At 38.5% G+C, this 25990-nt stretch overlaps 1 long non-coding RNA gene across 1 annotated transcript in view; it reads left to right on the top strand.

The window, feature by feature from the left end:
• Positions 1 to 492: 492 nt before the first annotated feature.
• The window catches only part of LOC105483645 (uncharacterized), a 42372-nt gene continuing 16874 nt past the window's right edge, over positions 493 to 25990 (top strand). Inside the window, exon 1 of the long non-coding RNA XR_988444.2 lies at positions 493 to 607. This is a non-coding gene — a long non-coding RNA (uncharacterized lncRNA). The remainder of the gene's footprint in view (positions 608 to 25990) is intronic.

Genomic DNA, 25990 nt, shown 5'->3' with positions numbered 1-25990 from the left:
AGACTTTGTTGGAGAGATAGGTCACATCTTTTCTGGGCAGGTCCTTTGGAGGGAGGCATGCCCCGCTCCAGCCATAGTTCATGAGCCTTTGTATCACTTGTCTCAGTGCTCACAAAGTGTGGGCTCCTTACCTGCTCAATTGTTGGTGAAATATTTCAACTTTACACTACCGAGCAGCACACTGCAGCCCTGCAGCACTAGGATCAGCTCACATTTCCATTCTCTAAACCCTTGGAGTCACTTCTGGGTGTGCTGGGGGACCTGATGTGCTCCCAGGCTACCAGAAAAGTGACTAGTTGGAGTAAAGCACCCAGGTTGGCATGAAGGAGGGCCTTCAAAACAGATGTGCCCCAGTACTATGGGAAACGTGGCTCTGCTTTTTCTTGGCCTGGTGGTCAACTGGTTCTAGAGTTTCTTGGAGGGAGTTGGGGGATGGGCACCTATGGCCACACTCTATTAGAGCTGCAGTGGTCACAAAGGCCCTCAGTTCCGTGCTAGCTGAAGCCCTTTTTCTGTCTGCTTTCCAGGCAGATCCCCCTGCCAGCTCAAATGTCCATGGGGAACTTGCGCCCCCCTGTAGCTAGGATCCCATAGCTCAGCAACGAAAGTGAGTATTCCCACAGCACCTTCACTCTTCTGTTTTTCAAGAGCCATTCAGGCATGGAAAATAGCCCCAGCATTTGGGTACCCCATGCAGGGTTCCCAGCCTCCTTGTCAGCCTCAGCCTGAGGGTCTGTGTCACATCTACATCCACTCTCTGAAATTTCTCTCCAAATATCTGTGCAAATTATGATGGTTCACTCAAAACCTTGGTCTTTCTCAGTTGAAATGGCACATCCTGGCTGTGTCTAGTTTGCCATCTTCAACTTTATTCTTTTTAAATGTATGGAAATGTGTTTTGTGGTGTAATATACTGTCTTCCTGGAGAATGTTCTATGTGCACCTGAGAACAATATATATTTTGCTTTTTTGTTGGATTGAAGTATTCTTTTTAGTATGACTTGTTATATATGTCTTTTTAGTATATTGTTTATACAGTTGTTCAAGTCCTCTATTTATTTATTGATCTTGTATCTAGATGTTACGTACATTACTGAAAGTATGGTGTTGCCAAGGGTCATGATTAATGCCTTTAATACCAGCACTTTGGGAGGCCAAGGTGAGCATGTCACTTGAGCCCAAAAGTTCAAGACCAGCCTGGGCAAAATGGCAAAACAACATCTCTACAAATACACACACACACACACACACACACACACACACACATTTGTACCTCTCTCTCTATATATATATATAAATATATACATATGTGTGTGTATACACATAGAGTTATATATATATCTATTTATATATATTTTTTATATATGTAGAGGTACAAATATACATATATATTGGTAGAGGTACAAATATACATATATATTTGTAGAGGCATGGTGGCACGCAAGTGTAGTCCCATCTACTCAGGTGGCTGAGGTGAGAGGATCACTTGAGGCTTGGAGATCCGTGATCACACCACTGCACTCTAGCCTGGATTACAGAGTGAGAAATCGGATCAAAAAAAAATTATGTTGTAGAAGTCTACAGTTATTGGGGAACTTTCCATTTCTCCATTCAATTCTCTCAATGTTTGCTTCATATATTTTGGGAATTTACTGATTGGTAGATAGATGTTTAGAGTTTCTATATCTTCTTGATAATTTTACCATTTTATCTATATCTATATAGTTATTATTTGTCTCTTGTAACAGTTTTTGACTTAAAGTTTATTTTGAATAATATTAGTATAGCCATCCTAGGTCTCTCTATTTTCTTTAAAGTTAATGGATTTTTTTTAGAGCAGTTTTTATGTTTGCAAAAACATGGAAGATAAAGTACAAAGAGTTTTCATTTGCTCCTTACTCCACCTCAATTTCCCCAATTCTTTTTATACTTCTTTTTAAATTTTAGTAGTTTTTAAGAAACAGGTGGTTTTGGTTATATGAATAAGTTCTTTAGTGATGATTTCTGAGATTCTGATGCACCCATAACCAGAGCAGTATAGACTGCCAGCATGTAGTCTCTTATCCCTCAATGCCCTCTGAACTTTCCCTCCGAGTCCCCAGAGTCCATTAAATCATTCTTATGCTTTTGTGTCCTCATAGTTAAGCTCCCACTTATAAGTGAGAACATATGATATTTGTTTTTCCATTTCTGAGTTACATCATTTAGAATAATGGCCTTCAACTCCACCCAAGTTGCTGCAAAGGCCATTTTTCCTTTCGTTTTATGGCTGAGTAGTATTCCACGGTATCTATATAACAAATTTTCTTTATCCACTCATTGGTTGATGGGCATTTAGATTGATTCCATGTCTTTGCAATTGTGAATTGTACTGTAATTAACATACTAGTGCAGATGTCTTTTTGATATAGTGCTTCTTTTTCTTTGGGTAGATACCCAATAGTAGGATTGCTGGGTTGAATGGTAGTTTTACTTTTATTTCTTTAAGGTATCTCCATATTTTTTTTCATAATGGCTGTACTAGTTTACTTTCCCACCAGCAGTGTAAAAGTGTTCCCTTTTCACCACATCCATGCCAACATTTATTATTATTTTTATTTTTAAATTATGGCCATTCTTGCAGGAGTAAGGTGGTATCTCATTGTGGTTTTAATTTACATTTCCCTGATAATTAGTGATGTTGAGCATTTTTTTTGTTTGTTTGCCATTTGCATATCTTCTTTTGAGAATTATCCCTTCATGTCCTTTGCCCACTTATGATGAGATTATTTTTTGTTGTTGTTTTCTAGCTGATTTTTTTGTGTGTGTTCCTTTTAGATTCTAAATATTTGGCCTTTGTTGGATGTACAATTTTTTAATATTTTCATGCACTCAGTAGGTTGTCTGTGTACTCTGTTGATTATTTCTTTTGCCATGCAGAAGTTTTTTATTTTAATTAGGCCCTATTTGTTTATTTTTATTTTTGTTGCATGTGCTTTTGGGTACTTGGTCATGAATTCTTTGGTAAACCAATGGCCAGAAGAGTTTTTTCAATATTATTTGTAGAATTTTTATGGCTTGGGGTCTTAGATTTAAGTCTTTGATTCACCTTGAGTTGATTTTTATATAAGGTGAGAGATAACGAACCAGTTTCATTCTACTCTATGTGGCTTGCCAATTATTTCAGCACCATTTGTTGAATAAGGTGTCCTTTCCCCACTTTATGTTTTTGTATGCCTTATTGAAGACCAGTTGGCTCTATTTGGCTTTATTTCTGTGTTTTCTATTCGTTTCCATTGGTCTAAGGCCTATTTTTATATCAGTACCATGCAGCTTTGGTAACTGTAGCCTTGTAGTATGGTTTGAAGTTAGGTAATGTGATGCCTCCAGATTTATTCTTTTTGCTTAATATTGCTTTTGCTATGCAGGCTTTTCTTTGGTTCCATATGAATTTTAGAATTGGTTTTTCCAGTTCTGTGAAGAATGATAATGGTATTTTGATGGGAATTGTATTGATGGGAATTGAATTGAATGGTATTTTGATGGGAATTGTATTGATGGGAATTGAATTGAATGGTATTTTGATGGGAATTGTATTGAATTGAATTGTATTGAATTGTATAGATTGCTTCAGGCAATGTGATCATTTTCACAGTATTGATTCTACCTGTCAATGAGCATGCAATGTATTTTCATTTGTTTGTGTCATCTATGATTTGTTTTAGCAGTGTTTTGTAATTTTTCTTGTAGAGCTCTTTTACCTCCTTGGTTAAGTATATTTGTAATTATTTCATTTTATTTTTGCAGCTGTTGTAAAAGGGATTGTGTCCTTAAATTGATTCTCAGTTTGGTCGTTGTTGGTGTATAGAAGTACTACTGATTTGTGTACATTGGTTTTTGTATCCTGAAACTTTTCTGAATGCATTTATCAGATCTGGGAGGTTTTTAGATGAGTCTTTAGGGTTCTCTAGGTATTAGTTCATATCTGGGTGAACAGCAGCAGTTTAACTTTCTCTTTTCTAATTTGGATGTCCTTTATTTCCTTCTCTTATCTGATTGCTCTGGCTAGAATTTCCAGTACTATGTTGAATATGAGTGGTAAAAGTGGGCATCCTTTTCTTGATCCAGTCCTCAGGGGGATTGCTTTCAACTTCTTTCTATTTGGCTTCAGGTTTGTCATAGGTGACTTTTATTCCTTTGAGATATATGTCCTTTATGCCAAATTTGTTAAGGATTTTTATGATAAAGGAATACTGGATTTTGTCAAATGATTTTTCTGCATCGTTTGAGATGATTAGATGGTTTTTATTTTTAATTCTCTTTATGTGATGTATCACGTTTGTTGAATTGCATATGTTAAACCATCCCTGCATCCCTGATATGAAACCCACTTGATCATGATGTTATATCTTTTAGATATGCTGTTGGATTCAGTTACATAGTATTTTGTTGAGGACTTTTGCATCTGTGTTCATCAAGGATAATGGTTAGTAGTTTTCTTTTTTTGTTACATCCTTTTCTGGTTTGGGTACTAGGGTAACATTGGCTTCATAGAATGATTTAGTAAGAACTCCTTCTTTCTCTATGCTTTGGAATCGTTTCAATAGAATTGGTACCAATTATTTGAATGTCTTGTGGAATTCAGCTGTGACTCCATCTGGTCCTGGCCCTTTTTTGTTGGTAAATTTAAAATTACTGTATCGGTCCCGCTACTTGCTGTTGGTCTGCCCTGAGTTTATATTTCTTCCTAATTTAATCTAGGAGAGTTGAATATTTCCAGGAATTTATTCATCTCCTCTAGATTTTCTAATTTGTGCATGTAAAGGTGATCATAGTAGCTTTGAATAATCTCTTGTATTTCTGTTGTATCAGTTGTAATATGTTCTTTTTCATTTCTAATTGAGATTATTTGGATTTTCTCTCCTTTTTATTGTTTTATCTCACTAATGTTCTATCAATTTTGTTTATCATTTCAAAGAACTAGCTTTTGTTTCATTTATTTTTTCTATTTTTTTGTTTCAATTTCATTTAGTTCTTCTCTGGTTTTTGAATTTCTTTTTTTCTGCTGGATTTGGGTTTAATTTGTTCTTGTTTCTTTAATTCCGGGAGGTGTAATATTAGGTTGTCTATTTGTGTTCCTTCAGACTTTCTGAAGTAGGAATTTAATGCTATGAACTTTCCTCTTAACACTGCTTTTACTGTATCCAACAGGTTTCTAAAAAAATTTGTACCACTATTGTCATTCTGCTCAAAGAATTTTTTAATTTCCACCTTGATTTCATTGTTAACCCAAATAATATTAAATAGATTATTTAATTTCCATGTATTTGTTTAGTTTTGAGGGTTCCTTTCTGGGTTAATTTCCAGTTTTTATTTTTTTCATTTTTGGGGGACCAGATCCCAATTTGTTTTTATTTTTAAATTTTTCAATTTATTTATTTATTTATTTATTTATTTATTTATTTATTTATATTTTAAGTTCTAGGGTACATGTGCACAATGTGCAGGCTTCTTACATATTTATACATGTGTGATGTAGGTGTGCTGCACCCATTAACTCACCATTTACATAAGGTATATCTCCTAATGCTATCCCTCCCCACTACCCCTGCACACAATAGGACCCGGTGTGTGATGTTCCCCTTCCTGTGTCAAAGTGATCTCGTTGTTCAATTCCCACCTATGAGTGAGAACATGCAGTATTTGGTTTCCTGTTCTTGTGATAGTTTGCTGAGAATGATGGTTTCCAGCTACATCCATGTCCCTACAAAGAACATGAACTTGTGCTTTTTTATGGCTGCACACTATTACATGGTGTATATGTGCCACATTTTCTTAATCCACTCTGTCACTGATGGACATTCGGGTTGATTCTGTCTTTGCTATTGTGAATAGTGCCACAATAAACATACATGCGCATGTGTCTTTATAGCAGCATGACTTATAATCCTTTGGGTATATCCCCAGTAAGGGGATGGCTGGGTCAAATAGTATCTCTAGTTCTAGATGCTTCAGGAATCGCCACACTGTTTTCCACAATGATTGACCTAGTTTACAGTCCCACCAACACTGTAAAAATGTTCCTATTTCTCCACATCCTCTCCAAAACCTGTTGTTTCCTGATTTTTTAATGATTGCCATTCTAACTGGTGTGAGATGGTATCTCATTGTGGTTTTGATTTGCATTTCTCTGATGGTGAGTGATGATGAGCATTTTTTCATGTGTCTGTTGGCTGTATGAATGTCTTCTTTTGAGAAGTGTCTGTTCATATCCTTTGCCCATTTTTTAATGGGGTTGTTTTTTTCTTGTAAATTTGATTGAGTTCTTTATAGGTTCTGGATTTTAGCCCTTTGTCAGATGAGTAGATTGCAAAATTTTTCTCCCATTCTGTAGGTTGCCTGTTCACTCTGATGGTAGTTTCTTTTGCTGTGCAGAAGCTCTTTAGTTTAATGAGATCCCATTTGTCAATTTTGGCTTTTGTTGCCATTGCTTTTGGTGTTTTAGACATGAAGTCCTTGCCCATGCCTATGTCCTGAATGGTATTACCTAGGTTTTCTTCTAGGGTTTTTATGGTTTTAGGTCTAACATTTAAGTCTCTAATCCATCTTGAATTAATATTCATATAAGGAGTAAGGAAAGGACCCAGTTTCAACTTTCTACTTATGGCTAGCCAATGTTCCCAGCACCATTTATTAAATAGAGAATCCTTTCTCCATTTCTTGTTTTGGTCAGGTTTGTCAAAGATCAGATGGCTGTAGATGTGTGGTATTATTTCTGAGGACTCTGTTCTGTTCCATTGGTCTATATCTCTGTTTTGGTACCAGCACCATTCTGTTTTGGTTACTGTAGCCTTGTAGTATAGTTTGAAGTCAGGTAGCATGATGCCTCCAGCTTTGCTCTTTTGGTTTAGGATTGTCTTGGCAATGCGGGCTCTTTTTTGGTTCCATATGAACTCTAAAGTAGTTTTTTCCAATTCTGTGAAGAAACTCATTGGTAGCTTGATGGGGATGGCATTGAATCTATAAATAACCTTGGGCAATATGGCCATTTTCACGATATTGATTCTTCCTATCCATGAGCATGGTATGTTCTTCCATTTGTTTGTGTCCTCTTTTATTTCACTGAGCAGTGGTTTGTAGTTCTCCTTGAAGAGGTCCTTTACATCCCTTGTAAGTTGGATTCCTAGGTACTTTATTCTCTTTGAAGCAATTGTGAATGGAAGTTCATTTATGATTTGGCTCTCTGTTTGTCTGTTACTGGTGTATAATAATGCTTGTGATCTTTACACATTAATTTTGTATCCTGAGACTTTGCTGAAGTTGCTTATCAGCTTAAGGGGATTTTGGGCTGAGAAGATGGGGTTTTCTAAATATACAATCATGTCATCTGCAAACAGGGACAATTTGACTTCTTCTTTTCCTAACTGAATACCCTTGATTTCTTTCCCTTGCCTGATTGCCCTAGCCAGAACTTCCAACACTATGTTGAATAGGAGTGGTGAGAGAGGGCATCCCTGTCTTGTGTCAGTTTTCAAAGGGAATTTTTCCAGTTTTTGCCCATTCAGTATGATATTGGCTGTGGGTTTGTCATAAATAGCTCTTATGATTTTGAGATACGTTCTATCAATACCGAATTTTTTGAGAGTTTTTAGCATGAAGGGCTGTTGAATTTTGTCAAAAGCCTTTTCTGCATCTATCGAGATAATCATGTGATTTTTGTCTTTAGTTCCATTTATATGCTGGATTACATTTATTGATTTGCGAATGTTGAACCAGCCTTGCATCCCAGGGAAGAAACCCACTTGATCATGGTGGATAAGCTTTTTGATGTCCTGCTGGATTTGGTTTGCCGGTATTTTATTGAGGATTTTTGCATTGATGTTCATCAGGGATATTGATCTAAAATTCTCTTTTTTTGTTGTATCTCTGCCAGGCTTTGGTATCAGGATGATGATGGCCTCCTAAAATGAGTTAGGGAGGATTCCCTCTTTTTCTATTGATTGGAATAGTTTCAGAAGGAATGCTACCAACACCTCCTTGTAGCTCTGGTAGAATTCGGCTGTGAATCCATCTGGTCCTGGACTTTTTTTGGTTGGTAGGCTATTAATTGTTGCCTCAATTTCAGAGCCTGCTATTGGTCTATTCAGGGATTCAACTTCTTCCTGGTTTAGTCTTGGAAGAGTGTAAGTGTCCAGGAAACTATCCATTTCTTCTAGGTTTTCTAGTTTATTTGCGTAGCAGTGTTTATAGTATTCTCTGATGGTAGTTTGTATTTCTGTGGGGTCGGTGGTGATATCCCCTTTATCGTTTTTTATTTGATTCTTCTCTCTTTTCTTCTTTATTAGTCTTGCTAGCGGTCTATCAATTTTTTCAAAAAACCCTCTCCTGGATTAATTGATTTTTGGAGGGTTTTTGTGTCTCTATCTGCTTCAGTTTTGCTCTGATCTTAGTTATTTCTTGCCTTCTGCTAGTTTTTGAATGTGTTTGCTCTTGCTTCTCTAGTTCTTTTAATTGTGATGTTAGCGTGTCAATTTTAGATCTTTTCAGCTTTCTCTTGTGGGTATTTAGTGCTATAAATTTCCCTCTACACATGGCCTTAAATGTTTCCCGGAGATTCTGGTATGTTGTATCTTTGTTCTCATTGGTTTCAAAGAACATCTTTATTTCTGCCTTCATTTCGTTATGTACCCAGTAGTCATTCAGGAGCAGGTTGTTCAGTTTCCATGTAGTTGAGCGGTTTTGATTGAGTTTCTTAGTCTTGAGTTCTAGTTTGATTGCACTGTGGTCTGAACGACAGTTTGTTATAATTTCTGTTCTTTTACATTTGCTGAGGAGTGCTTTACTTCCAACTATGTTGTCAATTTTGGAATAAGTGTGATATGGTGCTGAGAATAATGTAAATTCTGTTGATTTGGGGTGGAGAGTTCTGTAGATGTCTCTTAGGTCCGCTTGGTGCAGAGTTGAGTTCAATTCCTGAATATCCTTGTTAACTTTCTGTCTCATTGATCTGTCTAATGTTGACAATGGGGTGTTAAAATCTCCCATTATTATTGTATGGGAGTCTAAGTCTCTTTGTAAGTCTCTAAGGACAAGCTTTATGAATCTGGGTGCTCCTGTATTGGGTGCATGTATATTTAGGATAGTTAGCTCTTCCTGATGAATTGATCCCTTTACCATTATGTAAATGCCTTCTTTGTCTCTTTTGATCTTTGATGGTTTAAAGTCTGTTTTATCAGAGACTAGGATTGCAACCCCTGTTTTTTTTTTTTTTTTTCCATTTTCTTGGTAGATATTCCTCCATCCCTTTATTTTGAGCCTATGTGTGTCTACATGTGAGATGGGTCTCCTGAATACAGCAGACTGATGGGTCTTGACTCTTTATACAACTTGCCAGTCTGTGTCTTTTGATTGGAGCATTTAGTCCATTTATATTTAAGGTTAAGATTGTTATGTGTGAACTTGATCCTGTCATTATGATATTAACTGGTTATTTTGCTCGTTAGTTGATGCAATTTCTTCCTAGCATCAATGGACTTTACATTTTTGCATGTTTTTGCAATGGCTGCTACCTGTTGTTCCTTTCCATGTTTAGTGCTTCCTTCAGGATATCTTGTAGGGCAGGCCTGGTGGTGACAACATCTCTAAGCATTTGCTTGTCTGTAAAGGATTTTATTTCTCCTTCACTGATGAAACTTAGTTTGGCTGGATATGAAATTCAGGGTTGATAATTCTTTTCTTTAAGAATGTTGAATATTGGCCCCCACTCTCTTCTGGCTTGGAGAGTTTCTGCTGAGAGATCTGCTATTTGTCTGATGGGCTTCCCTTTGTGTGTAACCTGACCTTCCTCTCTGGCTGCCCTTAACATTTTTTCCTTCATTTCAACTTTGGTGAATCTGACAATTATGTGCCCTGGAGTTGCTCTTCTCAAGGAATATCTTTGTGGTGTTCTCTGTATTTCCTGAATTTGAATGTTGGCTTGCCTTACTAAGTTGGGGAAGTTATCCTGGATGATATTCTGCAGAGGGTTTTCCAACTTGGTTCCATTTTCCCCGTCACTTTCAGGCACCCCAATCAGATGTAGATTTGGTCTTTTCACATAATCCCATATTTTTTGGAGGCTTTGTTCATTTCTTTTTACTCTTTTTTTCTCTATACTTCTCTTCTGACTTCATTTCATTCATTTGATCTTCAATTGCTGATACTCTTTCTTCCAGTTGATCAAGTCGGTTACTGTGGCTTGTGCATTTGTCATGTAGTTCTCTTGTTATGGTTTTCATCTCTATCAGTTCTTTTAAGGACTTCTCTACATTGGTTTTTCTAGTTAACCATTCCTGAAATCTTTTTTCAAGGTTTTTAGTTTCTTTGCACTGGTGACGTAGTTCCTCTTTTAGCTCTGAGAAGTTTGATCGACTGAAGCCTTCTTCTCTCAACTTTTTAAAGTCATTCTCCATCCAACTTTGTTCTGTTGCTGGCGATGAGCTGCATTCATTTGGAGGGGGAGATGCGCTTTGATTTTTTGAATTTCCAGCTTTTCTGCACTGCTTTTTCCCCATCTTTGTGGTTTTATCTGCCTTTGGTCTTTGATGATGGTGATGTACTGATGGGGTTTTGATGTGGGCGACCTTTCTGTGTCTTAGTTTTCCTTCTAACAGTCAGGACCCTCAGCTACAGGTCTGTTGGAGTTTGCTTGACGTCCACTCCAGACCCTGTTTGCCTGGGTATCAGCAGCAGAGGCTGCAGAAGATAGAATATTGCTGAACAGTGAGTGTTGCTGTCTGATTCTTGCTCTGGAAGCTTCGTCTCAGGGGAGTACCCAGCTGTGTGAGGTGTGAGGTGTTGGTCTGCCCCTAGTGGGGGATGTCTCACAGTTAGGCTACTCAGGGCCAGGAACCCACTCAAGCAGGCAGTCTGTCCGTTCTCAGATCTCAACCTCCATGCTGAGAGATCCACTGCTCTCTTTGAAGCTGTCAGACAGGGACATTTACCTCTGCTGAGGTTTCTGTTGCTTTTTGTTTAGCTATGCCCTGTCCCCAGAGGTGTAGTCTACAGAGACAGGCAGGCCTCCTTGTGCTGTGGTGGACTCCATCCAATTCGAGCTTCCAGGCGGCTTTGTTTACCTACTTAAGCCTCAGCAATGGCAGGCGCCCCTCCCCCAGCCTCACTGCTGCCTTGCAGTTAGATCTCAGACTGCTGTGCTAGCAATGAGGGAAGTTCCATGGGCATGGGACCCTCCTGGCCAGGTGTGGGATATAATCTCCTGGTGTGCCATTTGCTAAGACCCTTGGTAAAGTGCAGTATTAGGGTGGGAGTTACCCAATTTTCCAGGTGTTGTGTGTCTCAATTTCCTTTGGCTAGGAAAAGGAATTCCCTTCCCCCTTGCACTTCCCAGATGAGGTAATGCCTCGTCTTGCTTCAGCTCTCGCTGGTCAGGCTGCACCCACGGACCAGCGCCAACTGTTCAACATACCCCAGTGAGATGAACCTGGTACCTCAGTTGAAAATGCAGAAATCACCCGTCTTCTGTGTCACTCATGCTGGGAGCTGGAGGCTGGAGCTGTTCCTATTTGGCCACTTTGGGCACGCCCTTCTAATTTCCAGTTTTATTCTACTGTGGTCTGAGAACATACTTGATATGATGTCATTTTTAAAAAAAGTATTGAGACTTGCTTTGTGGCCTATCATGTATGTGGTCTATCTTGGAGAATGTTCCATGTACTGATTAGAAGAATGTATATTTTGCAGTTGTTGTGTAGAATGTTCTGTAAATATGTGTTAAGTTCATTTGTTCTAGGGTATAGTTTAAGTCCGTTTCTTCTTTGTTGACTTTCTCTCTTGGTGAACTGTTTAGCACTCAGTGAAGTATTGAAGTCCCCTACTATTATTGTGTTTCTGTGTATATAATTTCTTAGGTCTAGTAGTAACAGTTTTATGAGTTTGGGAGCTCCAGTGTTAGGTGCATGTATATTTAGGATTACAAGTATAATATCTTCCTGTTAAACTAGTCTTTCAATTATTATGTAATTTTTTTTTTTTTTACTTTTTTTTAAGAACTGCTACTCCTGCTCACTTTCGGTTTTCATTTGAATTAAATATTTTTTTCACCCTTTTGTCTTTTACCTATATGTTAAGTAAGTCTCTTGAAGATAGCAGTTACTCAGTTAGTGGGTTTTTATCCATTCTGCCATTCTGTATCTTTTTAGAGAAGCATCAAGTAATTTACATTCAATATTAGTATTGAGATGTGAGGTACTGTTTAATTCATCATGTTAGTTATTCCCTAATACTTTGCTCTTTTACTATGTTATTGTTTTATAGGCCCTATAAAATTTATGTTTTAAGAAGATTCTATTTTGGTGTATTTTGAGGTTTAATTTTACAATTTAGGGCTCCTTTAGCATTTCTTGTAGTGCTGATTTGGTAGTGGCAAATTCTCTCACCATTTGTTTGTCTAAGAAAGAGTTTATCTCTCCTTCATTTATGAAGCTTAGTTTTTCTGGATACAAAATTTTTGGCTTAAAAGTATTTTGTTTAAGGAAGCTAAAGATAGTACCCCAATTCCTTCTGGCCTGTAAGGTTACTGCTGAGAAATCTGATGTTAGTCTGGTAGGTTTTCCTCAATATGTTACCTGATGCTTTTGTCTCATAACTCCTATTCTTTCAGGAATGAGTTCGTTCTACTTATTATGTTCATTCAAATGTGCTATACTTTATATGTTTCTTTTTATGTCTTATAATATTTTTTGATAGAAAGATGGACATTTCCTAGGCACAGTGACTCATACCTACAATCCAAGCTACTCAAAATGCTGAGGGAGGAGGATTGTTTGAGGCCACAGTTCAAGGCCAGTCTCAACAACATAGCAAGTTGCCTATATCTTTAAAAAAATTAAATTAGTTGGGCACAGTGGCTTACACATCTAGTACAAGCCACTTATGAGGTTGAAGTGGGAAGATCTCTTAAACCTAGGAGCTTAAGACTGAAGTGAGCTCTGATCATGAGACTATATTCCAGCATGGGCAACAGAGTGAGACCCTCATCTCTAAAATTTTATAAAAATGAAAAAAAAAATGTACCTTTGAATATTATAACATGGTAATTCTGGAGTCAGATTCTTCTTTCACAGGATTTGCTGGGATTTTTTAAAAAACGTTTAAGGATCTAGTTGTTTATTATTTTTAGTGACTTTTTCAAACCATTTTTCAAAAACTGTACTTCTTTTTATATGTGGTCATGATGTCCTTGTTTGTTTAGCTTGTGTGCAGCTGGTGTTTTCACAGGTTTCCTGAACGCCAGGAGCTACAAATAGAAAACAAAATCATCTACAAGATTTTGCTTATTATTGCTCTACTGGGGCTCTCCTTCAACATATAGCCAAGTTTAAGTTTACACTGAAACTAGGAATCAGCTTGATGTGAAAGCTTAGGGTGTTCTCAGATTTTTTCTGAGCATGTGTCTTGCCCTAGGCCTGCATGTGACTTTATAATTTATCAGGTATGGGTGGTCTGTATACCCTAATGTAAAAAAGAAACCCGCCCAAATTTTTTTTTTACCAGATTATAGGTAGTCTATTGTATGTCTTAGATGTATTCTTTTGTCCCAGGCATCAAGTTGTTTACCCTACAATATTTTTGAGCAATGCCTGCCTCTTCTTTAGCTGTAGTAAGTTACAAATTTCTGCTCATAAGAAATTAAGAAACATAAGAGATCCATGGAGACTTGTCTTCAAACAGTTGACATCCCCACAGTAGAAAATAATAGAAGATCATGAATGCTATTACAAACAAAGTATGCTTGCAATGGTTAAATAGAAGAAAGAAGTTATTTAAAAATATAATAAGTAAGTAGAGGGTAATATAAAAAAGTACAAGGGGAGTTGAAAAGAACAAATATTATTTTGAGAAAAGGAAATTTTAGTAATTGATATTTTAGCATTTACAAGATAATTTAAATTCATATTTAAAGCATCTGAGGAGGAATGAATCCAGAGTGTATTATATAGAAATAAGGTCAAGAATATGAAAAAGAGTTTAAAACTTGCAGAGTTTAATGAGAAGATTCAACATACTTGTAACTAAGAGTTCCCAAAGAGGTCGGGTGCAGTGGCTCACGCCTGTAATCCCAGCACTTTGGGAGGCCGAGGTGGGTAGATCACGAGGTCAGAAGTTCAAGACCAACCTGACCAACACGGTGAAATCCATCTCTACTAAAAATACAAAAATTAGCCAGGCATGGTGGCGTGCACCTGTAATCCCAGCTACTCTGGAGGTTGAGGCAGAATCACTTGAATCTAGGAGGTGGAGGTTGCAGTGAGCCGAGATCTTGCCACTGCACTCTAGCCTGGGCGACAGAGCGAGATTCCATCGAAAAAAAAAAACAAAACAAAAAAAGACTTTCCAAAGAACAGAATGGACATAATGGAAAAGAACTGATCCTTCAAAATATGCTGGAAAGTGTTATCTAGAACTGATGAAATATGTAAATTCTTAGATTCAGAGAATTAAACTTATTCCAAATTAAATAAAGCAAAACAAAAACACCCCCACGCCCATATAACTAATAGTGAAATAGAGTATATAAAAAATAAAAAAAATAATCTTAATATCTTCCTCAGATAAAAGATGGATCAACCATAATAAATGGAAATTAGAGTAATAGCAGTTTCCTCATCAGCAAAACTATCTACCAAAACATAATCAGAGTTTTTCAATTCTGACTAAAAAATAAATTTTAAGTTAAAATTATTTAACTTGAGAGAGTGTGTTTTTGTTTGTATTCATGTAGCTAATAAAGACATACCCAAGGTTGGGTAATTTATAAATAAGAGGCTTAATTGACTCACAATTGCACATGGTTGAGGAGGCTTCACAATCATGGCAGAAGGCAAAGGAGGAGCAAAGTCACTTCTTACATGGCAGCAGTCAAGAGAGAGGGGAAAAGCACGGAGAAAAACCCCTTACAAAGCCATCAGATCTCGTGAGAACTCACTCACTATCATGAGAACAGCAGCATGGGGGTAACCACCCATGATTGAATTACTTAACACCAGGTCCCTCCCACAACTTGTGGGGATTATGGGAACTACAATTCAGATGAGATTTGGGTAGCAACACAGCCAAACCATATCACAGGGCAAAAATAAAGATATTTGTTGCAGAATAGTAGTAAACTGCAGAAGTTGACTACTATTTGCATGCTCTCACTAACGAGAAATTTAAGAAATATTTAAGGAAGGAATGGGATATAAGAAGCTATGGTGAGTGATAGCTTGTATCAGAATTATCCTTCTACCATAAACAACTATAAAATCTGGAAAATATATATAACACAATCGATTTGCAAAAATTGCAAGACAAGTAAGGCTACAACCTTTGAGAGAAGAAAACTGCATGAGGTAAATCCCAAAGACTCCCTGAGGGCATTTTCTAATTCACAGTACAGAGCAATAGAGCAAGAGCAGAGAAAAACAGGTTTTCTGTGCAAATAATTTCAGAGACAGCATGGCAACTGGGCCTTGTGACAGGTTGGTGATCCCCAAAGAGGCCACAGAGAATCTTGGTTCACTGCAACCTTTGCCTCCCGGCTCAAGCAATTTTTCTGCCTCAGCCTCCCAAGTAGCTGGGACTACAAGCACATGATGCCGTGCCCGGCTAATGTTTGCATTTTGCTGGAGAGCATGTGCCCAGCTCATGTTTGTATTTTACTAGAGATGGGGTTTCACCATGTTACCCAAGCTGGTTTCGAACTCCTGAGCTCAGGCAATCTGCCCACCCCGGCCTCCCAAAGTGCTAGAATTACATGTATGAGCCACCACACCTGACCTTATTTATTTCTAAGCTATGCATTTATATGATATGATAGAAGTCTGGGAGTTCTATCAGAGGACAGCTGCTGAGAGGCTGAAATACTAGGTAGATATTACAGAGACTGCCTAGATATTGGGAGATGGAGGTTTAATTTTGAAAAGAAAAAAAAGGGCAAAAAGACCTCAAAAAGACCCTACCATGTGGTTATGGAGTATGGAATACACTCTAACACAGCCATTTTAATAACAGACTAAACAAATCTCAACAGAATCAAGGTGGTCTACTGGTAATTTAACTATCTGCCACACTATTATTCTACATAATCTAGAGGAAAATAACATAATACAGAGTCACTGCGGTGTATTGTTCACAATATTTGAAATATAATAAAAATTACTAGATAGGCAAAGACACAAGAAAAATGATTAACAAGCAAGAAAAGTAATAGTAAATACCAGTATACCAGAGATTAGATAAGATATATTGGGGTTAGCAGAGAAGGGCTGCAAAAATTGTTATTATTATATTAAATAAAATAGAGAAAAGATATTGGTAAAATAGATGAAAAGATGCATATTTCCAAAATGTAATTAGAATGTACAAATATATGTAAGTCTATATTCTAGAACTGCAAAATATTATATATGAAATTAAGAGCTGTTTCAATAAATGGGTTGTTTACAGCAGACGGTAAACTTGATGTCCATTGAAAGTATTCCAACCAAAACACATAGGAAAAAAAAAAGAAAACTGATAAAAGAGCACATATTAAATACACAAAATGTCTAACATACGTGTGAGACATCAACCCGCAGATTAAAGAATTTCAACAAACCACATGCAGGTTATAAATAAACAAATCTCACCTACACGCACCTTTGTCAAATTATTAAAAAATTGAAGAGGGAAAAAAAAACCTTAAAATCAATCAGAGAAAAGAGATATTCTTCAAAGGAACCACAATAAGACTGATAGATGACTTTTTAGCAGAAGCAATGGAAGTCAGAAGTAGGATGACAAACGCTTCTCATTTTCTTTTTTTTTTTTTCTAGTTTTTTTAATTTTTTTTATTATTATTACACTTTAAGTTATAGGGTACTTGTGCATAACGTGCAGGTTTGTTACATATGTATACTTGTGCCATGTTGCTGTGCTGCACCCATCAACTCGTCAGCACCCATCAACTCGTCATTTACATCAGGTATCACTCCCAATGCAATCCCTCCCCCCTCCCCCCTGCCCATGATAGGCCCCCAGTGTGTGATGTTCCCCTTCCCGAGTCCAAGTATTCTCATTGTTCAGTTCCCACCTATGAGTGAGAACATGCGGTGTTTGGTTTTCTGTTCTTGTGATAGTTTGCTAAGAATGATGGCTTCCAGCTGCATCCATGTCCCTACAAAGGACACGAGTTCATCCTTTTTTATGGCTGCATAGTATTCCATGGTGTATATGTGCCACATTTTCTTAATCCAATCTGTCACTGATGGACATTTGGGTTGATTCCAAGTCTTTGCTATTGTGAATAGTGCCACAATAAACATACGTGTGCATGTGTCTTTATAGCAGCATGATTTATAATCCTTTGGGTATATACCCAGTAATGGAATGGCTGGGTCATATGGTACATTGAGTTCTAGATCCTTGAGGAATCGCCATACTGTTTTCCATAATGGTTGAACTAGTTTACAATCCCACCAACAGTGTAAAAGTGTTCATATTTCTCCACATCCTCTCCAGTACCTGTTGTTTCCTGACTTTTTAATGATCGCCATTCTAACTGGTGTGAGATGGTATCTCATTGTGGTTTTGATTTGCATTTCTCTGATGGCCAGTGATGACGAGCATTTTTTCATGTGCCTGTTGGCTGTATGAATGTCTTCTTTTGAGAAATGTCTGTTCATATCCTTTGCCCACTTTTTGATGGAGTTGTTTGTTTTTTCCTTGTAAATTTGTTTGAGTTCTTTGTAGGTTCTGGATATTAGCCCTTTGTCAGATGAGTAGATTGCAAAAATGTTCTCCCATTCTGTAGGTTGCCTGTTCACTCTGATGGTAGTTTCTTTTGCTGTGCAGAAGCTCTTTAGTTTATGAGATCCCATTTGTCAATTTTGGCTTTTGCTGCCGTTGCTTTTGGTGTTTTAGACATGAAGTCTTTGCCCATGCCTATGTCCTGAATGGTACTACCTAGGTTTTCCTCTACGCTTTTTATGGTATTAGGTCTAACATTTAAGTCTCTAATCCATCTTGAATTAATTTTCATATAAGGAGTAAGGAAAGGATCCAGTTTCAGCTTTCTACTTATGGCTAGCCAATGTTCCCAGCACCATTTATTAAATAGGGAATCCTTTCCCCATTTCTTGTTTCTCTCAGGTTTGTCAAAGATCAGATGGCTGTAGATGTGTGGTATTATTTCTGAGGACTCTGTTCTGTTTCATTGGTCCATATCTCTGTTTTGGTACCAGTACCATGCTGTTTTGGTTACTGTAGCCTTGTAGTATAGTTTGAAGTCAGGTAGCGTGATGCCTCCAGCTTTGTTCTTTTGACTTAGGATTGTCTTGGCTATGCAGGCTCTTTTTTGGTTCCATATGAACATTAAAGCAGTTTTTTCCAGTTCTGTGAAGAAACTCATTGGTAGCTTGATGGGGATGGCATTGAATCTATAAATAACCTTGGGCATTATGGCCATTTTCACGATATTGATTCTTCCTATCCATGAGCATGGTATGTTCTTCCATTTGTTTGTGTCCTCCTTTATTTCACTAAGCAGTGGTTTGTAGTTCTCCTTGAAGAGGTCCTTTACATCCCTTGTAAGTTGGATTCCTAGGTATTTGATTCTCTTTGAAGCAATTGTGAATGGAAGTTCATTCCTGATTTGGCTCTCCGTTTGTCTGTTACTGGTGTATATGAATGCTTGTGATTTTTGCACATTAATTTTGTATCCTGAGACTTTGCTGAAGTTGCTTATCAGCTTAAGGGGATTTTGGGCTGACACAATGGGATTTTCTAAATATACAATCATGTCATCTGCAAACAGGGACAATTTGACTTCTTCTTTTCCTAACTGAATACCCTTGATTTCTTTCTCTTGCCTGATTGCCCTAGCCAGAACTTCCAACACTATGTTGAATAGGAGTGGTGAGAGAGGGCATCCCTGTCTTGTGTCAGTTTTCAAAGGGAATTTTTCCCGTTTTTGCCCATTCAGTATGATATTGGCTGTGGGTTTGTCATAAATAGCTCTAATTATTTTGAGGTACGTTCCGTCAATACCGAATTTATTGAGCGTTTTTAGCATGAGGGGCTGTTGAATTTTGTCAAAAGCCTTTTCTGCATCTATTGAGATAATCATGTGGTTCTTGTCTTTGGTTCTGTTTATATGCTGGATTATGTTTATTGATTTGCAAATGTTGAACCAGCCTTGCATCCCAGGGAGAAGCCCACTTGATCATGGTGGATAAGCTTTTTGATGTGCTGCTGAATGCGGTTTGCCAGTATTTTATTGAGGATTTTTGCATCGATGTTCGTCAGGGATATTGGTCTAAAATTCTCTTTTTTTCTTGTGTCTCTGCCAGGCTTTGGTATCAGGATGATGTGGGCCTCATAAAATGAGTTAGGGAGGATTCCCTCTTTTTCTATTGATTGGAATAGTTTCAGAAGGAATGGTACCAGCTCCTCCTTGTACCTCTGGTAGAATTCAGCTGTGAATCCATCTGGTCCTGGACTTTTTTTCGTTGGTAGGCTATTAATTATTGCCTCAATTTCAGAGCCTGCTATTGGTCTATTCAGGGATTCAACTTCTTCCTGGTTTAGTCTTGGAAGAGTGTAAGTGTCCAGGAAATTATCCATTTCTTCTAGATTTTCTAGTTTATTTGCGTAGAGGTGTTTATAGTATTCTCTGATGGTAGTTTGTATTTCTGTGGGGTCGGTGGTGATATCCCCTTTATCATTTTTTATTGCGTCTATTTCATTCTTCTCTCTTTTCTTCTTTATTAGTCTTGCTAGCGGTCTGTCAATTTTGTTGATCTTTTCAAAAAACCAACTCCTGGATTCATTGATTTTTTGGAGGGTTTTTTGTGTCTCTATCTCCTTCAGTTCTGCTCTGATCTTAGTGATTTCTTGCCTTCTGCTAGCTTTTGAGTGTGTTTGCTCTTGCTTCTCTAGTTCTTTTAATTGTGATGTTAGAGTGTCAATTTTAGATCTTTCCTGCTTTCTCTTGTGGGCATTTAGTGCTATAAATTTCCCTCTACACACTGCTTTAAATGTGTCCCAGAGATTCTGCTATGTTGTATCTTTGTTCTCATTGGTTTCAAAGAACATCTTTATTTCTGCCTTCATTTCGTTATGTACCCAGTAGTCATTCAGGAGCAGGTTGTTCAGTTTCCATGTAGTTGAGCGGTTTTGATTGAGTTTCTTAGTCCTGAGTTCTAGTTTGATTGCACTGTGGTCTGAGAGACAGTTTGTTATAATTTCTGTTCTTGTACATTTGCTGAGGAGTGCTTTACTTCCAATTATGTGGTCAATTTTGGAATAAGTACGATGTGGTGCTGAGAAGAATGTATATTCTGTTGATTTGGGGTGGAGAGTTCTATAGATGTCTATTAGGTCTGCTTGCTGCAGAGATGAGTTCAATTCCTGAATATCCTTGTTAACTTTCTGTCTCGTTGATCTGTCTAATGTTGACAGTGGAGTGTTGAAGTCTCCCATTATTATTGTATAGGAGTCTAAGTCTCTTTGTAAGTCTCTAAGGACTTGCTTTATGAATCTGGGTGCTCCTGTATTGGGTGCATATATATTTAGGATAGTTAGCTCTTCCTGTTGAATTGATCCTTTTACTATTATGTAATGGCCTTCTTTGTCTCTTTTGATCTTTGATGGTTTAAAGTCTGTTTTATCAGAGACTAGTATTGCAACCCCCGCTTTTTTTTGTTCTCCATTTGCTTGGTAAATCTTCCTCCATCCCTTTATTTTGAGCCTATGTATGTCTCTGTGTGTGAGATGGGTCTCCTGAATACAGCAGACTGATGGGTCTTGACTCTTTATCCAGTTTGCCAGTCTGTGTCTTTTAATTGGAGCATTTAGTCCATTTACATTTAAGGTTAATATTGTTATGTGTGAACTTGATCCTGCCATTATGATATTAACTGGTTATTTTGCTCGTTAGTTGATGCAGTTTCTTCCTAGCCTCCATGGTCTTTACATTTTGGCATGTTTTTGCAATGGCTGGTTCCGGTTGTTCCTTTCCATGTTGAGTGCTTCCTTCAGGGTCTCTTGTAAGGCAGGCCTAGTGGTGACAAAATCTCTAAGCATTTGCTTATCTGTAAAGGATTTTATTTCTCCTTCACTTATGAAACTTAGTTTGGCTGGATATGAAATTCTGGGTTTAAAATTCTTTTCTTTAAGAATGTTGAATATTGGCCCCCACTCTCTTCTGGCTTCTAGAGTTTCTGCTGAGAGATCTGCTGTTAGTCTGATGGGCTTCCCTTTGTGGGTAACCCGACCTTTCTCTCTGGCTGCCCTTAACGGTTTTTCCTTCATGTCAACTTTGGTGAATCTGGCAATTATGTGTCTTGGAGTTGCTGTTCTCAAGGAGTATCTTTGTGGTGTTCTCTGTATTTCCTGGATTTGAATGTTGGCCTGCCCTACTAGGTTGGGGAAGTTCTCCTGGATGATATCCTGAAGAGTGTTTTCCAACTTGGTTCCATTTTCCCCCTGACTTTCAGGCACCCCAATCAGATGTTGATTTGGTCTTTTTACATAATCCCATACTTCTTGCAGGCTTTGTTCATTTCTTTTTCTTCTTTTTTCTTTTGGTTTCTCTTCTCGCTTCATTTCATTCATTTCATCCTCATTCGCTGATACTCTTTCTTCCAGTTGATCGAGTCGGTTGCTGAAGCTTGTGCATTTGTCACGTATTTCTCGTGTCATGGTTTTCATCTCTTTCATTTCGTTTATGACCTTCTCTGCATTAATTACTCTAGCCATCAATTCTTCCACTTTTTTTTTCAAGATTTTTAGTTTCTTTGCACTGGGTACGTAATTCCTCCTTTAGCTCTGAGAAGTTTGATGGACTGAAGCCTTCTTCTCTCATCTCGTCAAAGTCATTCTCCGTCCAGCTTTGATCCGTTGCTGGCGATGAGCTGCGCTCCTTTGCTGGAGGAGATGCGCTCTTATTTTTTGAATTTCCAGCTTTTCTGCACTGCTTTTTCCCCATCTTTGTGGTTTTATCTGCCTCTGGTCTTTGATGATGATGGTGACGTACTGATGGGGTTTTGGTGTAGGTGTCCTTCCTGTTTGATAGTTTTCCTTCTAACAGTCAGGACCCTCAGCTGTAGGTCTGTTGGAGATTGCTTGAGGTCCACTCCAGACCCTGTTTGCCTGGGTATCAGCAGCAGAGGCTGCAGAAGATAGAATATTTCTGAACAGCGGGTGTACCTGTCTGATTCTTGCTTTGGAGGCTTCCTCTCAGGGGTGTACTCCACCCTGTGAGGTGTGGGGTGTCAGACTGCCCCTAGTGGGGGATGTCTCCCAGTTAGGCTACTCAGGGGTCAGGGACCCACTTGAGCAGGCAGTCTGTCCCTTCTCAGCTCTCAACCTCCATGTTGGGAGATCCACTGCTCTCTTCAAAGCTGTCAGACAGAGTCCTTTGCGTCTGCAGAGGTTTCTGCTGCTTTTGTTGTTTACTGTGCCCTGTCCCCAGAGGTGGAGTCTACAGAGACAGGCAGGTTTCCTTGAGCTGCTGTGAGCTCCATCCAATTCGAGCTTCCCAGTGGCTTTGTTTACCTACTTAAGCCTCAGCAATGGCGGGCGCCCCTCCCCCAGCCTGGCTGCTGCCTTGCTGGGAGATCACAGACTGCTATGCTAGCAATGAGGGAGGCTCCGTGGGCATGGGACCCTCCCGGCCAGGTGTGGGATATAATCTCCTGGTGTGCCTGTTTGCTTAAAGCACAGTATTGGGGTGGGAGTTACCCGATTTTCCAGGTGTTGTGTGTCTCAGTTCCCCTGGCTAGGAAAAGGGATTCCCTTTCCCCTTGTGCTTCCCAGGTGAAGCCATGCCTCGCCCTGCTTCAGCTCTCGCTGGTCGGGCTGCAGCAGCTGCCCAGCACCGATTTTCTGGCACTCCCTAGTGAGATGAACCCAGTACCTCAGTTGAAAATGCAGAAATCACTGGTCTTCTGTGTCGCTCACGCTGGGAGTTGGAGATTGGAGCTGTTCCTATTAGGCCATCTTGCTCCACCCTCCTCATTTTCATATTAAATAGAATAAAGAAATTATTACATTAAATAAACTGCAACAGTCCTAAGCAAATCAAGATGGTTGGCCACCCTAGCCACAAGATAATTGTGTAATATCTTTAACATAGTGAAAAATAAAAAGACTGCTAACATGTATTCTGTTCTTTACAATTGAAGACAAAATTGAATATATTTAAGTAACCTTCAAAAATGAATGAAGAATTCAGATGTTTTAACAAAAATAAAAGCTGAAAGGATTTCCCACAGGAGACTTGAACTACAGTAAAGGGAATTCTTCTGCCTGATGGAAAAAAATATCAGATGAAAATAAGAAACCAAAAAAAGTCACAAAAAGCACTACAAAGGAAAAACATGCACCTAAAATAGAAAAGGATACTACCTGTTTAAAATAAAAACACTATTCAAGTTTTTTAAAATTTATAACATATATAAAAGTAAAAAACATGACAACAATAGCACGGCTTTTTTGGTAAAATTCTGGTCATTGGTTTGAAGTGGTGGAATTACCAATTTAATGTGAACTTAAAAAAATTAGACACATATTTTAATCTGTAGTGCAAAAGGTATCAAACCTTTTGGACTGAGGGGCTGTTTAAACTCTTAAATATTATTTTGAACTATAAAGGACCTTTGTTGGACATTGGAAATGATTAATGATTTCAGTAAAATGCTAGGATACAAAATCAGTATATAAAAATTATTAGCATTTTTTTATGGGTCTCACTCTGTCACACAGACTGGAGTGCAGTGGCATGATCTCAGCTCACTTCAGCCTCCAATTCCTGGACTCAAATAATTCTCCAGCCTCAGCCTCCTGAGTAGCTGGGACTACCAGAACAAGCCACCAATGCCTAGCTATTTTTTGTATTTTTTGTAGAGATTGGCTCTCACCATATTGTTGCCCAGGCTAAAATCAGTAGCATTTCTATACACCAATAACATTCAAGCTGAGAGCCAAATTAAGAACACAATTCCATTTACAATAGCTACCCAAAAAATATACCTAGAAGCAAATCAAAACAAAGAGGTAAAATAACTTTACAAGGAGAACCAAAAAAAACATTGTTGAAAGAAATCAGAGATGACACCAACAAATCTGAAAATATTCCATACTCATGGACTAGAAGAATCCATATTGTTAAAATGGCCAGACTGGTCTTTTGAGAAAAATGGCAGCTAGTTAGCAGGCAGGACTAACTTGCAGCTCCCACTCAGACAGATGGAACAGCATGTGGAGATTCACATTGTAAACTTTTGCTTCAAGGACTACCACAGGAACATAGCAGGAAAACCAAAAGAATTCACAGACCCTTTAAAGGAAGCAGCTTGCCACTGTAAGCTTCCTGTGACAGCCAAAAAACTGTGAGTGCCCAAGGTGTGAGAGAAGGTCCACTTCTGAACACAAATCATCACTGGGAAACCTGAAAATCCGGATCATGGGAGAAGGATTTAATCTTCCCTAGAGCTAAAACAAATTTAGATTGTTGAGCAAAATATAAAGGTAGAAGAAGCAGCAGAAAGAGTCCTGTGGGTACTCTCAGTTCCCAATGAAGCCATTTTTGACTTTGTCTCACGGGGGTCCTTGGGTAGGGCTGCCAGTGAAATTTGGTGCAGGATCACAGGAAGAAGGAAACTTCCAGCTGAACTTTGTAATAATTTAAAATGATCATAAACTTTCCTGGGCAGAATCCAGGAGGACAGCAAATGGGAAATGCAAATATGAGCACAGAAGCCAAGGAAGGCAGGGAAAGGTGGAGCCTGAAAACCCTGCCCGTGTTCTCAGCAAAGAGGCTGGTTGCCTGAGGCAAGATCTAAGTCCTGCACCAGAGGCCTGAATATAAACTCCCATGCAGGTGGTGGGAATGAGACTGTCCTTGTTGGCTGCATGGTAAGTGGGTGATGCCTGTCGCTGCCAGCTTTCCCTGATTTCCCTGGTGACCTGTATATTGCAGCAGACGCAGCCATAATCCTCCTGGGAACATAACTCCATTTGCCTAAGAACCACATCCCTATCCCCAACAGAGGCTGCAGCAACCCCCGCCCAAGGAGAGTCTGAGCTCAGAAATGCCTAACCCTGCGCCCACCTGATGATCTATCTCTACCTGCCCTGGTAGCCAAAAATAAGAGACATAATCTCTTGGGAGCTCTAAGGCACTGGCCATTGCCTGAGAAACCATAATATTCATCCAGGTGACCTTAGGGCAAGCTTGTATCAGCTGATGCTGTCTTGCATCTGCCACCTCCTGGCTGGAAGCCAACCAACCATTAACAAAACTAGCATTTGAGAAAACCAGTGAACTAAACAAAACTACAACCAAAGATCTTCACAGATTCCACTTCATGCCCCTGCAATCTCCAGTGAAGTAGGAGCTGGTATCCATGGCTGAGAGACATGAAGACAGATCATATCACAGGACTCTTTGCAGACAGTCCCTATTATCAGCCTGGAGCCCGGTAGCTCTGCTGGGTGGCTAGACGCAGAAGAGCAATAACAATGATTGCAGTCCAGCTCTCAAGAAGCCCTATTTTTAGGGAAAAAGAGAGAGCATTACATCAAGGGACCACATTATGGGACAAAAATATTAGAACAGCAACCTGTAAACCCCATATTTGTTCTTTGACATAGGCTACCCAAATTAAAACGAACCTGAAAAACAATTCTGGTGATACAGAAAAGCAAGGTTCTTTAACAACCTCAAAACATCACACTAGGTCATGAGCAATGGACCTAAACCAAAAAGAAATCTCTGAAATGCCAGAAAAAAATTCAGAAGGTTGATTATTAAGCTACTCAATGAGGCACAAAAAGGTAAAAAACAATTTTTAAGAAATTTAAAAAATAATACAGGGTAAGGATGTAAAAAAATCCCAGAGAAATAGATAGCATTGATAAAAAGCAATCACAACTTCCAGAAATAAAAGACACATTTAGAAAAATGCAAAATATACTGGAAAGTTAC

This window comes from Macaca nemestrina, chromosome X, assembly GCF_043159975.1.
Source record: "Macaca nemestrina isolate mMacNem1 chromosome X, mMacNem.hap1, whole genome shotgun sequence".
Classification (NCBI taxonomy): domain Eukaryota; kingdom Metazoa; phylum Chordata; class Mammalia; order Primates; family Cercopithecidae; genus Macaca; species Macaca nemestrina.
This window is presented reverse-complemented; position numbering and strand designations above follow the sequence as displayed.